Below are 15,517 nucleotides of genomic sequence, written 5' to 3'. Positions count from 1 at the left end.
AGAGGACATAGTGTTATATAGAGGACATAGTGTTATATAGAGGACATAGTGTTATATATAGAGGACATAGTGTTATATAGAGGACATAGTGTTATATATAGAGGACATAGTGTTATATAGAGGACATAGTGTTATATAGAGGACTGTTATGCCGAGCGCTCCGGGTCCCCGCTCCTCCCCGGAGCGCTCGCTACACTCTCGCTACTGCAGCGCTCCGGTCAGATCCACTGACCCGGGGCGCTGCGATACCGCCTCCAGCCGGGATGCGATTCGCGATGCGGGTGGCGCCCGCTCGCGATGCGCACCCCGGCTCCCGTACCTGACTCGCTCTCCGTCGGTCCTGTCCCTGCGCGCGCGGCCCCGCTCCCTAGGGCGCGCGCGCGCTGGGTCTCTGCGATTTAAAGGGCCACTGCGCCGCTGATTGGCGCAGTGGTTCTAATTAGTGTGTTCACCTGTGCACTCCCTATTTATACCTCACTTCCCCTGCACTCCCTCGCCGGATCTTGTTGCCATTGTGCCAGTGAAAGCGTTTCCTTGTGTGTTCCTAGCCTGTGTTCCAGACCTCCTGCCGTTGCCCCTGACTACGATCCTTGCTGCCTGCCCCGACCTTCTGCTACGTCCGACCTTGCTTCTGTCTACTCCCTTGTACCGCGCCTATCTTCAGCAGTCAGAGAGGTTGAGCCGTTGCTAGTGGATACGGCCTGGTCACTACCGCCGCAGCAAGACCATCCCGCTTTGCGGCGGGCTCTGGTGAAAACCAGTAGTGACTTAGAACCGGTCCACTAGCACGGTCCACGCCTATCCCTCTCTGGCACAGAGGATCCACCTCCTGCCAGCCGGCATCGTGACAGTAGATCCGGCCATGGATCCCGCTGAAGTTCCTCTGCCAGTTGTCGCCAACCTCACCACGGTGGTCGCCCAGCAGTCACAACAGATAGCGCAACAAGGCCACCAGCTGTCTCAACTGACCGTGATGCTACAGCAGCTACTACCACAGCTTCAGCAATCATCTCCTCCGCCAGCTCCTGCACCTCCTCCGCAGCGAGTGGCCGCTCCAGGCCTACGACTATCCTTGCCGGATAAATTTGATGGGGACTCTAAATTTTGCCGTGGCTTTCTTTCCCAATGTTCCCTGCACTTGGAGATGATGTCGGACCAGTTTCCTACTGAAAGGTCTAAGGTGGCTTTCGTAGTCAGCCTTCTGTCTGGAAAAGCTCTGTCATGGGCCACACCGCTCTGGGACCGCAATGACCCCGTCACTGCCTCTGTACACTCCTTCTTCTCAGAAATTCGAAGTGTCTTTGAGGAACCTGCCCGAGCCTCTTCTGCTGAGACTGCCCTGTTGAACCTGGTCCAGGGTAATTCTTCCGTTGGCGAGTACGCCGTACAATTCCGTACTCTTGCTTCAGAACTATCCTGGAATAATGAGGCCCTCTGCGCGACCTTTAAAAAAGGCCTATCCAGCAACATTAAAGATGTTCTGGCCGCACGAGAAATCCCTGCTAACCTACATGAACTCATTCATCTAGCCACTCGCATTGACATGCGTTTTTCCGAAAGGCGTCAGGAGCTCCGCCAGGATATGGACTTTGTTCGCACGAGGCGTTTTCTCTCCCTGGCTCCTCTCTCCTCTGGTCCCCTGCAATCCGTTCCTGTGCCTCCCGCCGTGGAGGCTATGCAGGTCGACCGGTCTCGCCTGACACCTCAAGAGAGGACACGACGCCGCATGGAGAATCTCTGCCTGTACTGTGCCGGTACCGAACACTTCCTGAAGGATTGTCCTATCCGTCCTCCCCGCCTGGAAAGACGTACGCTGACTCCGCACAAAGGAGAGACAGTCCTTGATGTCAACTCTGCTTCTCCACGTCTTACTGTGCCTGTGCGGATATCTGCCTCTACCTTCTCCTTCTCTACTATGGACTTCTTGGATTCCGGATCTGCAGGAAATTTTATTCTGGCCTCTCTCATCAACAGGTTCAACATCCCGGTGACCAGTCTCGCCAGACCCCTCTACATCAATTGTGTTAACAATGAAAGATTGGACTGTACCATACGTTTCCGCACGGAGCCCCTCCTAATGTGCATCGGACCTCATCACGAGAAAATTGAGTTTTTGGTCCTCCCCAATTGCACTTCCGAAATTCTCCTTGGACTACCCTGGCTTCAACACCATTCCCCAACCCTGGATTGGTCCACTGGGGAGATCAAGAGTTGGGGCCCCTCTTGTTTCAAGGACTGCCTTAAACCGGTTCCCAGTACTCCTTGCCGTGACTCTGTGGTTCCCCCTGTAACCGGTCTCCCTAAGGCCTATATGGACTTTGCGGATGTTTTTTGCAAAAAACAAGCTGAGACTCTACCTCCTCACAGGCCTTATGACTGTCCTATTGACCTCCTCCCGGGCACTACTCCACCCCGGGGCAGAATTTATCCTCTCTCTGCCCCAGAGACTCTTGCTATGTCTGAGTACATCCAGGAAAATTTAAAAAAGGGCTTTATCCGCAAATCCTCCTCTCCTGCCGGAGCCGGATTTTTCTTTGTGTCCAAAAAAGATGGCTCCCTACGTCCTTGCATTGACTACCGCGGTCTTAATAAAATCACGGTAAAGAACCGCTACCCCCTACCTCTCATCTCTGAACTCTTTGATCGCCTCCAAGGTGCCCACATCTTTACCAAACTGGACTTAAGAGGTGCTTATAATCTCATCCGCATCAGAGAGGGGGATGAATGGAAAACGGCATTTAACACTAGAGATGGACACTTTGAGTATCTGGTCATGCCCTTTGGCCTGTGCAACGCCCCTGCCGTCTTCCAAGACTTTGTTAATGAAATTTTTCGTGATCTCTTATACTCCTGTGTTGTTGTATATCTGGACGATATCCTGATTTTTTCTGCCAATCTAGAAGAACACCGCCAGCATGTCCGTATGGTTCTTCAGAGACTTCGTGACAATCAACTTTATGCCAAGATGGAGAAATGTCTGTTTGAATGCCAATCTCTTCCTTTCCTAGGATACTTGGTCTCTGGCCAGGGACTACAAATGGATCCAGACAAACTCTCTGCCGTCTTAGATTGGCCACGCCCCTCCGGACTCCGTGCTATCCAACGTTTTTTGGGGTTCGCCAATTATTACAGACAATTTATTCCACATTTTTCTACCATTGTGGCTCCTATCGTGGCTTTAACCAAAAAGAATGCCAATCCTAAGTCATGGCCTCCTCAAGCGGAAGACGCCTTTAAACAGCTCAAGTCTGCCTTTTCTTCGGCTCCCGTGCTCTCCAGACCTGACCCATCTAAACCCTTCCTATTGGAGGTTGATGCCTCCTCAGTAGGAGCTGGAGCGGTCCTTCTACAAAAAAATTCTTCCGGGCATGCTGTTACTTGTGGTTTTTTTTCTAGGACCTTCTCTCCGGCGGAGAGGAACTACTCCATCGGGGATCGAGAGCTTCTAGCCATTAAATTAGCACTTGAGGAATGGAGGCATCTGCTGGAGGGATCAAGATTTCCAGTTATTATTTACACCGATCACAAGAACCTCTCCTATCTCCAGTCTGCCCAACGGCTGAATCCTCGCCAGGCCAGGTGGTCTCTGTTCTTTGCCCGATTTAATTTTGAAATTCACTTTCGGCCTGCCGATAAGAACATTAGGGCCGATGCTCTCTCTCGTTCCTCGGATGCCTCGGAAGTAGAGCTCTCTCCGCAACACATCATTCCTCCTGACTGCCTGATCTCCACTTCTCCAGCCTCCATCAGGCAAACTCCTCCAGGGAAGACCTTCGTCTCTCCACGCCAACGCCTCGGAATCCTCAAATGGGGTCACTCCTCCCATCTCGCAGGTCATGCGGGCATCAAGAAATCCGTGCAACTCATCTCTCGTTTCTATTGGTGGCCGACTCTGGAGACGGATGTCGTGGATTTTGTGCGAGCCTGCACTGTCTGTGCCCGGGATAAGACTCCTCGCCAGAAGCCCGCTGGTCTTCTTCATCCTCTGCCTGTCCCCGAACAGCCTTGGTCTCTGATTGGTATGGACTTTATTACAGACTTACCCCCATCCCGTGGCAACACTGTTGTTTGGGTGGTCGTTGATCGATTCTCCAAAATGGCACATTTCATCCCTCTTCCTGGTCTTCCTTCAGCGCCTCAGTTGGCAAAACAATTTTTTGTACACATTTTTCGTCTTCACGGGTTGCCCACGCAGATCGTCTCGGATAGAGGCGTCCAATTTGTGTCAAAATTCTGGAGGGCTCTCTGTAAACAACTCAAGATTAAATTAAACTTTTCTTCTGCATATCATCCTCAATCCAATGGGCAAGTAGAAAGAATTAACCAGGTCTTGGGTGATTATTTACGGCATTTTGTTTCCTCCCGCCAGGATGACTGGGCAGATCTTCTACCATGGGCCGAATTCTCGTATAACTTCAGAGTCTCTGAATCTTCCTCCAAATCCCCATTTTTCGTGGTGTACGGCCGTCACCCTCTTCCCCCCCTCCCTACTCCCTTGCCCTCTGGTTTGCCCGCTGTGGATGAAATATCTCGTGATCTTTCCACCATATGGAAAGAGACCCAAAATTCTCTCTTACAGGCTTCATCACGCATGAAGAAGTTTGCTGATAAAAAAAGAAGAGCTCCCCCCATTTTTTCTCCTGGAGACAAGGTATGGCTCTCCGCTAAATATGTCCGCTTCCGTGTCCCTAGCTACAAGTTGGGACCACGCTATCTTGGTCCTTTCAAAATTTTGTGCCAGATTAATCCTGTCTCTTACAAACTTCTTCTTCCTCCTTCTCTTCGTATTCCTAATGCCTTTCACGTTTCTCTTCTTAAACCACTCATCATCAACCGTTTCTCTCCCAAACTTGTTTCTCCCACTCCTGTTTCCGGCTCCTCGGACATCTTCTCCGTAAAGGAGATACTGGCATCCAAGAAGGTCAGAGGGAAAACTTTTTTTTTAGTCGATTGGGAGGGTTGTGGTCCTGAAGAGAGATCCTGGGAACCTGAGGACAATATCCTAGACAAAAGTCTGCTCCTCAGGTTCTCAGGCTCTAAGAAGAGGGGGAGACCCAAGGGGGGGGGTACTGTTATGCCGAGCGCTCCGGGTCCCCGCTCCTCCCCGGAGCGCTCGCTACACTCTCGCTACTGCAGCGCTCTGGTCAGATCCACTGACCCGGGGCGCTGCGATACCGCCTCCAGCCGGGATGCGATTCGCGATGCGGGTGGCGCCCGCTCGCGATGCGCACCCCGGCTCCCATACCTGACTCGCTCTCCGTCGGTCCTGTCCCGGCGCGCGCGGCCCCGCTCCCTAGGGCGCGCGCGCGCCGGGTCTCTGCGATTTAAAGGGCCACTGCGCCGCTGATTGGCGCAGTGGTTCTAATTAGTGTGTTCACCTGTGCACTCCCTATTTATACCTCACTTCCCCTGCACTCCCTCGCCGGATCTTGTTGCCATTGTGCCAGTGAAAGCGTTTCCTTGTGTGTTCCTAGCCTGTGTTCCAGACCTCCTGCCGTTGCCCCTGACTACGATCCTTGCTGCCTGCCCCGACCTTCTGCTACGTCCGACCTTGCTTCTGTCTACTCCCTTGTACCGCGCCTATCTTCAGCAGTCAGAGAGGTTGAGCCGTTGCTAGTGGATACGACCTGGTCACTACCGCCGCAGCAAGACCATCCCGCTTTGCGGCGGGCTCTGGTGAAAACCAGTAGTGACTTAGAACCGGTCCACTAGCACGGTCCACGCCTATCCCTCTCTGGCACAGAGGATCCACCTCCTGCCAGCCGGCATCGTGACAAGGACATAGTGTTATATATAGAGGACATAGTGTTATATATAGAGGACATAGTGTTATATAGAGGACATAGTGTTATATAGAGGACATAGTGTTATATATAGAGGACATAGTGTTATATAGAGGACATAGTGTTATATAGAGGACATAGTGTTATATATAGAGGACATAGTGTTATATATAGAGGACATAGTGTTATATATAGAGGACATAGTGTTATATAGAGGACATAGTGTTATATATAGAGGACATAGTGTTATATATAGAGGACATCGTGTTATATATATAGAGGACATAGTGTTATATATAAATAGAGGACATAGTGTTATATATATATATAGAGGACATAGTGTTATATATATAGAGGACATAGAGTTATATATATAGAGGACATAGTGTTATATAGAGGACATAGTGTTATATATATAGAGGACATAGAGTTATATATATAGAGGATATAGTGTTATATAGAGGACATAGTGTTATATATATAGAGGACATAGTGTTATATATAGAGGACATAGTGTTATATATAGAGGACATAGTGTTATATAGAGGACATAGTGTTATATATATAGAGAGGACATAGTGTTATATAGAGGACAGAGTGTTATATAGAGGACATAGTGTTATATATATAGAGGACATAGTGTTATATATAGAGGACAGAGTGTTATATATAGAGGACATAGTGTTATATATAGAGGACATAGTGTTATATATATATATATATAGAGGACATAGTGTTATATAGAGGACACAGTGTTATATAGAGGACAGATTTATAAATTAGAGGGCGAAGGTTTCTGCAGTATTATCAGTAAGTATTACTTTACTGAGAGAGTAGTGGATGCATGGAATAGCCTTCCTGCAGAAGTGCTCGCTGCAAATACAGTGAAGGAGTTTAACCCCTTAAGTACTCAGGGTTTTTCCGTTTTTACACTTTCGTTTTTTCCTCCTTACCTTTTAAAAATCATAACCCTTTCAATTTTCCACCTAAAAATCCATATTGTGGCTTATTTTTTGCGTCGCCAATTCTACTTTGCAGTGACATTAGTCATTTTACCCAAAAATGCACGGCGAAACGGAAAAAAAAATCATTGTGCGACAAAATCGAAAAAAAAACGCCATTTTGTAACTTTTGGGGGCTTCCGTTTCTACGCAGTGCATATTTCGGTAAAAATTACACCTTATCATTATCCTGTAGGTCCATACGGTTAAAATGATACTCTACTTATATAGGTTTGATTTTGTCGCACTTCTGGAAAAATCATAACTACATGCAGGAAAATTTATACGTTTAAAAATGTCATCTTCTGACCCCTATAACTTTTTTATTTTTCCACGTACAGGGCGGTATGAGGGCTCATTTTTTGCACCGTGATCTGAAGTTTTTATCGGTATGATTTTTGTTTTGATCGGACTTTTTGATCACTTTTTATTCATTTTTTAATGTTCTAAAAAGTTGCCAAAATACGCTTTTTTGGACTTTGGAATTTTTTTGCGCGTACGCCATTGACCGTACGGCTTAATTAATTATATATTTTTATAGTTCGGACATTTACGCACGCGGCGATACCACATATGTTTATTTTTTTTTTTTTTACACCGTTTTATTTTTTTTATGGGAAAAGGGGGGTGATTCAAACTTTTATTAGGGAAGGGGTTAAATGACCTTTATTAACACTTTTTTTTAACTTTTTTTTGCAGTGTTATAGGTCCCATAGGGACCTATAACACTGCACACACTGATCTCTTATACTGATCATTATTATCCCATAGGGACCTATAACACTGCACACACTGATCTCTTATACTGATCATTGTTATCCCATAGGGACCTATAACACTGCACACACTGATCTCTTATACTGATCATTATTATCCCATAGGGACCTATAACACTGCACACACTGATCTCTCATCCTGATCACAGGCGTGTATTAACACGCCTGTGATCAGCATTATCGGCGCTTGACTGCTCCTGCCTGGATCTCAGGCACGGAGCAGTCATTCGTCAATCGGACACCGAGGAGGCAGGTAAGAGCCCTCCCGGTGTCCGATCAGCTGTTCGGGACGCCGCGATTTCATCGCGGCGGTCCCGAACAGCCCGACTGAGCAGCCGGGATACTTTCAGTTTCACTTTAGAAGCGGCGGTCAGCTTTGACCGCCGCTTCTAAAGGGTTAATACCGCACATCGCCGCGATCGGCGATGTGTGGTATTAGCCGCGGGTCCCGGCCGTTGATTAGCGCCGGGACCGACGCGATATGATGCAGGATCGCAGCGCGATCCCGCTTCATATCGCGGGAGCCTGCGCAGGACGTAAATATACGTCCTGCGTCGTTAAGGGGTTAAACATGCATGGGATAGGCATAAGGCTATCCTTCATATAAGATAGGGATAGGTATAAGGCTATCCTTCATATAAGATAGTGATAGGTATAAGGCTATCCTTCATATAAGATAGAGATAGGTATAAGGCTATCCTTCATATAAGATAGAGATAGGTATAAGGCTATCCTTCATATAAGATAGGGATTGGTATAAGGCTATCCTTCATATAAGATAGAGATAGGTATAAGGCTATCCTTCATATAAGATAGGGATAGGTATAAGGCTATCCTTCATATAAGATAGTGATAGGTATAAGGCTATCCTTCATATAAGATAGTGATAGGTATAAGGCTATCCTTCATATAAGATAGAGATAGGTATAAGGCTATTCTTCATATAAGATAGAGATAGACATAAGGCTATCCTTTAAATAAGATAGACATAGACATAAGGCTATCCTTCATATAAGGTATGGATAAGCATAAGGCTATCCTTCATATAAGATAGAGAAAGGCATAAGGCTATCCTTCATATAAGATAGGGATAAGTATAAGGCTATCCTTCATATAAGATAGAGATAGGTATAAGGCTATCCTTCATATAAGATAGAGATAGGTATAAGGCTATCCTTCATATAAGATAGAGATAGGTATAAGGCTAGCCTTCATATAAGATAGGTATAGGCATAGGGCTATCCTTCATATAAGATAGAGATAGGTATAAGGCTATCCTTCATATAGGATAGAAATAGGTATAAGGCTATCCTTCATATAAGATAAGGATAGGTATAAGGCTATCCTTCATATAGGATAGGGATAGGCATAAGGCTATCCTTCATATAAGATAGAGATAGGTATAAGGCTATCCTTCATATAGGATAGAGATAGGTATACGGCTATCCTTCATATAAGATAGTGATAGGTATAAGGCTATCCTTCATATAGGATAGAGATAGGTATACGGCTATCCTTCATATAGGATACAGATAGGTATACGGCTATCCTTCATATAGGATAGAGATAGGTATAAGGATATCCTTCATATAGGATAGAGATAGGTATAAGGCTATCCTTCATATAGGATACAGATAGGTATACGGCTATCCTTCATATAAGATAAGGATAGGTATAAGACTATCCTTCATATAGGATAGAGATAGATATAAGGTTATCCTTCATATAAGATAGGGCCAGGGACTATTGATAGGATCAGATTATTGGGCAGACTAGATGGGCTGAACGGTTCCTATCTGCCGACACATTCTACGTTTCTATGAAATAATTATTTGTGGGGTGAACTAAAAAATGTAAATACATTTGCTGGGTTTTTAAAAAAAAATGTTTTCCCTTTTTAACCCTTAACGACGCAGGAGGTATATTTACGTCCTGCGCCGGCTCCCGCGATATGAAGCGGGGTCGCGCTGCGACCCCGCATCACATTGCGTCGGTTCCGGCGCTCATCAACGGCCGGGACCCGCGGTTAATGTGCGGTATTAACCCGGCAATGTGCGGTATTAACCCTTGTGAAAGTGAAAGTATCCCGGCTAGTCAGTCGGGCTGTTCGGGACCGCCACGGTGAAATCGCGGCGTCCCGAACAGCTTACAGCACACCGGGAGGGACCTTACCTGCCTCCTCGGTGTCCGATCGGCGAATGACTGCTCTGTGCGTGAGATCCAGTCAGGAGCAGTCAAGCGCCGATAACACTGATCACAGGCGTGTTAATACACACCAGTGATCTGTGCAAGAGATCAGTGTGTGCAGTGTTATAGGTCCCTATGGGATAACAATGATCAGTATAAGAGATCAGTGTGTGCAGTGTTATAGGTCCCTATGGGATAACAATGAACAGTATAAGAGATCAGTGTGTGCAGTGTTATAGGTCCCTATGGGATAACAATGATCAGTATAAGAGATCAGTGTGTGCAGTGTTATAGGTCCCTATGGGATAACAATGATCAGTATAAGAGATCAGTGTGTGCAGTGTTATAAGTCCCTATGGGATAACAATGATCAGTATAAGAGATCAGTGTGTGCAGTGTTATAGGTCCCTATGGGATAACAATGATCAGTATAAGAGATCAGTGTGTGCAGTGTTATAGGTCCCTATGGGATAACAATGATCAGTATAAGAGATCAGTGTGTGCAGTGTTATAGGTCCCTATGGGATAACAATGATCAGTATAAGAGATCAGTGTGTGCAGTGTTATAGGTCCCTATGGGATAACAATGATCAGTATAAGAGATCAGTGTGTGCAGTGTTATAGGTCCCTATGGGATAACAATGATCAGTATAAGAGATCAGTGTGTGCAGTGTTATAGGTCCCTATGGGATAACAATGATCAGTATAAGAGATCAGTGTGTGCAGTGTTATAGGTCTCTATGGGATAACAATGATCAGTATAAGAGATCAGTGTGTGCAGTGTTATAGGTCCCTATGGGATAACAATGATCAGTATAAGAGATCAGTGTGTGCAGTGTTATAGGTCCCTATGGGATAACAATGATCAGTATAAGAGATCAGTGTGTGCAGTGTTATAGGTCCCTATGGGATAACAATGAACAGTATAAGAGATCAGTGTGTGCAGTGTTATAGGTCCCTATGGGATAACAATGATCAGTATAAGAGATCAGTGTGTGCAGTGTTATAGGTCCCTATGGGATAACAATGATCAGTATAAGAGATCAGTGTGTGCAGTGTTATAGGTCCCTATGGGATAACAATGATCAGTATAAGAGATCAGTGTGTGCAGTGTTATAGGTCCCTAGGGGATAACAATGATCAGTATAAGAGATCAGTGTGTGCAGTGTTATAGGTCCCTATGGGACCTATAACACTGCAAAAAAAAGTTTAAAAAAAAGTGTTATTAAAGATCATTTAACCCCTTCCCTAATAAAAGTTTGAATCACCCCCCTTTTCCCATAAAAAAAATAAAAGAGTGTAAATAAAAATAAACATATGTGGTATCGCCGCGTGTGTAAATGTCTGAACTATATAAATATATAGTTAATTAAACTGCACGGTCAATGGCGTAAACGTAAAAAAATTCAAAAGTCCAAAAAAGCGTATTTTGGTCACTTTTTATACCATTAACCCCTTAAGGACACAACCCATTTTCACCTCTAGGACGCAGCCCTTTTTTGCACATCTGACCACTGTCACTTTAAACATTAATAACTCTGGAATGCTTTTACTTATCAATCTGATTCAGAGATTGTTTTTTTTGTGACATATTCTACTTTAACATAGTGGTAAATTTTTGTGGTAACTTGCATCCTTTCTTGGTGAAAAATCCCAAAATTTGATGAAAAAATTGAAAATTTGGCATTTTTCTAACTTTGAAGCTCTCTGCTTGTAAGGAAAATGGATATTCCAAATATTTTTTTTTGGATTCACATATACAATATGTCTAATTTATATTTTCCTCATAAAATTGACAAGTTTTTACTTTTGGAAGACACCAGAGGGCTTCAAAGTTCAGCAGCAATTTTACAATTTTTCACAAAATTTTCAAACTCGCTATTTTTCATGGACCAGTTCAGGTTTGAAGTGGATTTGAAGGGTCTTCATATTAGAAATACCCCATAAATGACCCCATTACAAAAACTGCACCCCCCAAAGTATTCAAAATGACATTCAGTAAGTGTTTTAACCCTTTAGGTGTTTCACAGGAAAAGCAGCAAAGTGAAGGAGAAAATTCAAAATCTTCATTTTTTACACTTGCATGTTCTTGTAGACCCAATTCTTGAATTTTTACAAGGGGTAAAAGGATAAAATGTATACTTATATTTGTAGCCCAATTTCTCTCGAGTAAGCACATACCTCATATGTCTATGTAAATTGTTCGGCGGGCGCAGTAGAGGGCTCAGAAGCGAAGGAGCGACAAGGGGATTTTGAAGAGTACGTTTTTCTGAAATGGTTTTTTGGGGGGCATTTTGCATTTAGGAAGCCCCTATGGTGCCAAAACAGCAAAAAAAAAAAAAAACATGGCATACCATTTTGGAAACTAGACCCCTTGAGGAACGTAACAAGGAATTAAGTGAGCCTTAATACCCCACAGGTGTTTCATGACTTTTGCATATGTAAAAAAAAAAAAAAAAAATTTCACTAAAATGTGTGTTTCCCCCCAAATTTCACATTTTTGCAAGGGTTAATAGCAGAAAATACCCCCCAAAATTTGTAACCCCATCTCTTCTGAGTATGGAGGTACCCCATAAGTGGACCTGAAGTGCATTACGGGCGAACTACAATGCTCAGAAGAGAAGGAGTCATATTTGGCTTACCATTGGCATACCATTTTGGAAACTAGACCCCTCGGGGAACGTAACAAGGGGTTAAGTGAACCTTAATACCCCACAGGTGTTTCACGACTTTTGCATATGTAAAAAAAAATTATTTTTTTTTACCAAAAATGCTTGGTTTAGCAAAAATTTTACATTTAAAAAAAAAGTAATAGCAGAAAATACCCCCCAAAATTTGAAGCCCAATTTCTCCCGATTCAGAAAACACCCAATATGGGGATGAAAAGTGCTCTGCTGGCGCACTACAGGTCTCAGAAGAGAAGGAGTCACATTTGGCTTTTTGGAAGCAAATTTTGCTCTGGGGGCATGCTGCATTTAGGAAGCACCTATGGTGCCAGGACAGCAAAAAAAAAAACACATGGCATACCATTTTGGAAACTAGACCCCTTGGGGAACGTAACAAGGGGTAAAGTGAACCTTAATACCCCACAGGTGTTTCACGACTTTTGCATATGTAAAAAAAAAATTATTTTTTTTACACTAAAATGCTTGTTTTCCCCCAAATTTTACATTTTTACAAGGGATAATAGCAGAAAATACCCCCCAAAATTTGTAACCCCATCTCTTCTGAGTATGGAAATACCCAATAAGTGGACGTGAAGTGCACTGGGGGCGAACTACAATGCTCAGAAGAGAAGGAGCATCATTGAGCTTTTGGAGAGAGAATTTGGCCAAGTGCATTTCCAAAGCCCCCCCGTGGTGCCAGAACAGTGGACCCCCCCCCACATGTGACCCCATTTTTAAAACTACACCCCTCACGGAAGGTAATAAGGTGTGCAGGGAGAATTTACACCCCACTGGCATTTGACGGATCTTTGGAACAGTGGGCTGTGCAAATTAAAAATTTTCATTTTCATTTTCACAGACCCCTGTTTCAAAGATCTGTCAGACACCTGTGGGGCGTAAATGCTCACTGTACCCCTTGTTACATTCCGTGAGGGGTGTAGTTTCCAAAATGGGGTCACATGTGGATATTTATTGTTTTGCACTTATGTCAGAACCGCTGTAAAATCAGCCACCCCTGTGCAAATCACCAATTTAGACCTCAAATTTACATGGTGCACTCTCCCTTCTGAGCCTTGTTGTGCGCCCACAGAGCACTTTGCGCCCACATATGGGGTATCTCCGTACTCAGGAGAAATTGCATCACAAATTTTGGGGGCTTTTTTTCTTTTACCGCTTGTGAAGTTTTAAAGTATGGGGCAACACCAGTATGTTAGTGTACAAAAATGTTTTTTTTTTACACTAACATGCTGGTGTAGACCCCAACTTTACCTTTTCATAAGGGGTAAAAGGAGAAAAAGCCCCCCAAAATTTGTTAGGCAATTTCTCCCGAGTACGGCGATACCCCATATGTGACCCTAAACTGTTGCCTTGAAATACGACAGGGCTCCAAAGTGAGAGCGCCATGTGCATTTGAGGCCTAAATTAGAGATTTGCATAGGGGTGGACATAGGGGTATTCTACACCAGTGATTCTCAAACAGGGTGCCTCCAGCTGTTGCTAAACTCCCAGCATGCTTGGACAGTCAATGGCTGTCCGAAAATGCTGGGAGTTTTTGTTTTGCAACAGCTGGAGGCTGTGTTTTGGAAACACTGCTGTAGGATACGTTTTTCATTTTTATTGGGGGGGAAGGGGTGGTGGGGGGGGGGGCAGTGTACGTGTGTATATGTAGTGTTTTACTCTTTATTTTATGTTAGTGTAGTGTAGTGTTTTTAGGTTACATTCACACTGACGGCGGATTACACTGAGTCTCCCGCTAGGAGTTTGAGCTGCGGCTGCTGCAGCTCAAACTTGAAGCAGGGAACTCACTGTAATCCGCCGCCAGTGTGAATGTAACCTGTACATTCACATGGGAGGGGGGGGGGGGGGGGGCAAAACTACAACTCACAGCATGCACTGACAGAACGTGCATGCTGGGAGTTGTAGTTTTGCAACAGCTGGAGGCACACTGGTTGGAAAATACTGAGTTAGGTAATAGAACCTATTACCTAACTCGGTATTTCCCAACCAGTGTGCCTCCAGCTGTTGCAGAACTACAACTCTCAGCATGTACTGATTGCCAAAGGGAATGCTGGGAGATGTAGTTATGCAACAGCTGGAGGCACGCAAGTACAACTCCCAGCATGCCGACACAGCCATTTGCTGTTCCTGAATGCTGGGAGTTGTAGTTTTGCAAATTTTAGAGGGGTTCAGGCTAGAGATCACTGACAGTGGTCTCTAAACTGTGGCCCTCCAGATGTTGCAAAACTACAAATCTCAGCATGCTAAGACAGCAAACTGCTGTCTGGGCATGCTGGGAGTTGTAGTTTTGTAACATCTGGAGGGCTACAGTTTAGAGACCACTGTCAGTGATCTCTAGCCTGAACCCCTCTAAATCTTGCAAAACTACAACTCCCAGCATGCCAACACAGCAAACAGCTGTCAAGGCATGGTGGGAGTTGTAGTTTTGCAACATCTGGAGGGCGACAGTTTAGAGACCACTCTCTAAACTGTCTCCCTGCAGATGTTGCTAGGCAACAGACTCCCGGACACGCGGCGTCATACTCACTTCCACCGCCGCCATGATCACAGCCGCCGGGTAAGTGATCGTCGCTGCCGCCGCCGCCGCTGCTACACGGTTCCCCCCGCTGTGCCCGGACACCGATGGGTGGGCATAGCGGGGGAAACCGAACTTTAACCCCCCCCGCCCCCAGTCTGCTATTGGTCGGTCGCTCGGCCGATCAATAGCAGGGATAGGAGGGGTGGCAACCCTGCCACCTCACTCCTATCTCTTCAAGGGGGATCGAGGGTGTGTTGGACACCCCCGACCCCCCTTATTTTATCGCGGAGCCGCCGTTGATGGGCAGGGGGAGAGCGCTCCCCCTGCAAACACCATAGATGCCGTGATCAGAACTGATCACGGCATCTATGGGGTTAATGCTGCCGGGGTCGGCGCGATCGCGGCCCCGGCAGCTGCCGTGGGGCTCCGGCTGTGATTGACAGCTGAGTCCCACCCGCGATCTCCTGCGCTGCCCGCGGCAGAGCAGGAGATCGCTTGGACGTATGCATACGTCCATTTGCGCGAACGTGTAATTCGCCTGGCCGTATGCATACGTCCAATAGCGGGA

The 15,517-nt window shown here is 45.6% G+C and overlaps 1 protein-coding gene across 4 annotated transcripts in view; it reads right to left on the bottom strand.

Moving 5' to 3' along the window:
- The window catches only part of LOC130267774 (protein mono-ADP-ribosyltransferase PARP12-like), a 70,286-nt gene that overhangs the window by 18,774 nt on the left and 35,995 nt on the right, over nucleotides 1-15,517 (bottom strand). The gene's annotated exons all lie outside the window — the stretch shown is intronic.

This window comes from Hyla sarda, chromosome 4 (genome assembly GCF_029499605.1).
Source record: "Hyla sarda isolate aHylSar1 chromosome 4, aHylSar1.hap1, whole genome shotgun sequence".
In the NCBI taxonomy this organism is placed as follows: domain Eukaryota; kingdom Metazoa; phylum Chordata; class Amphibia; order Anura; family Hylidae; genus Hyla; species Hyla sarda.
Note: the sequence above shows the minus strand (reverse complement) of the source record. Positions and strands in the feature narration are given on the sequence as shown.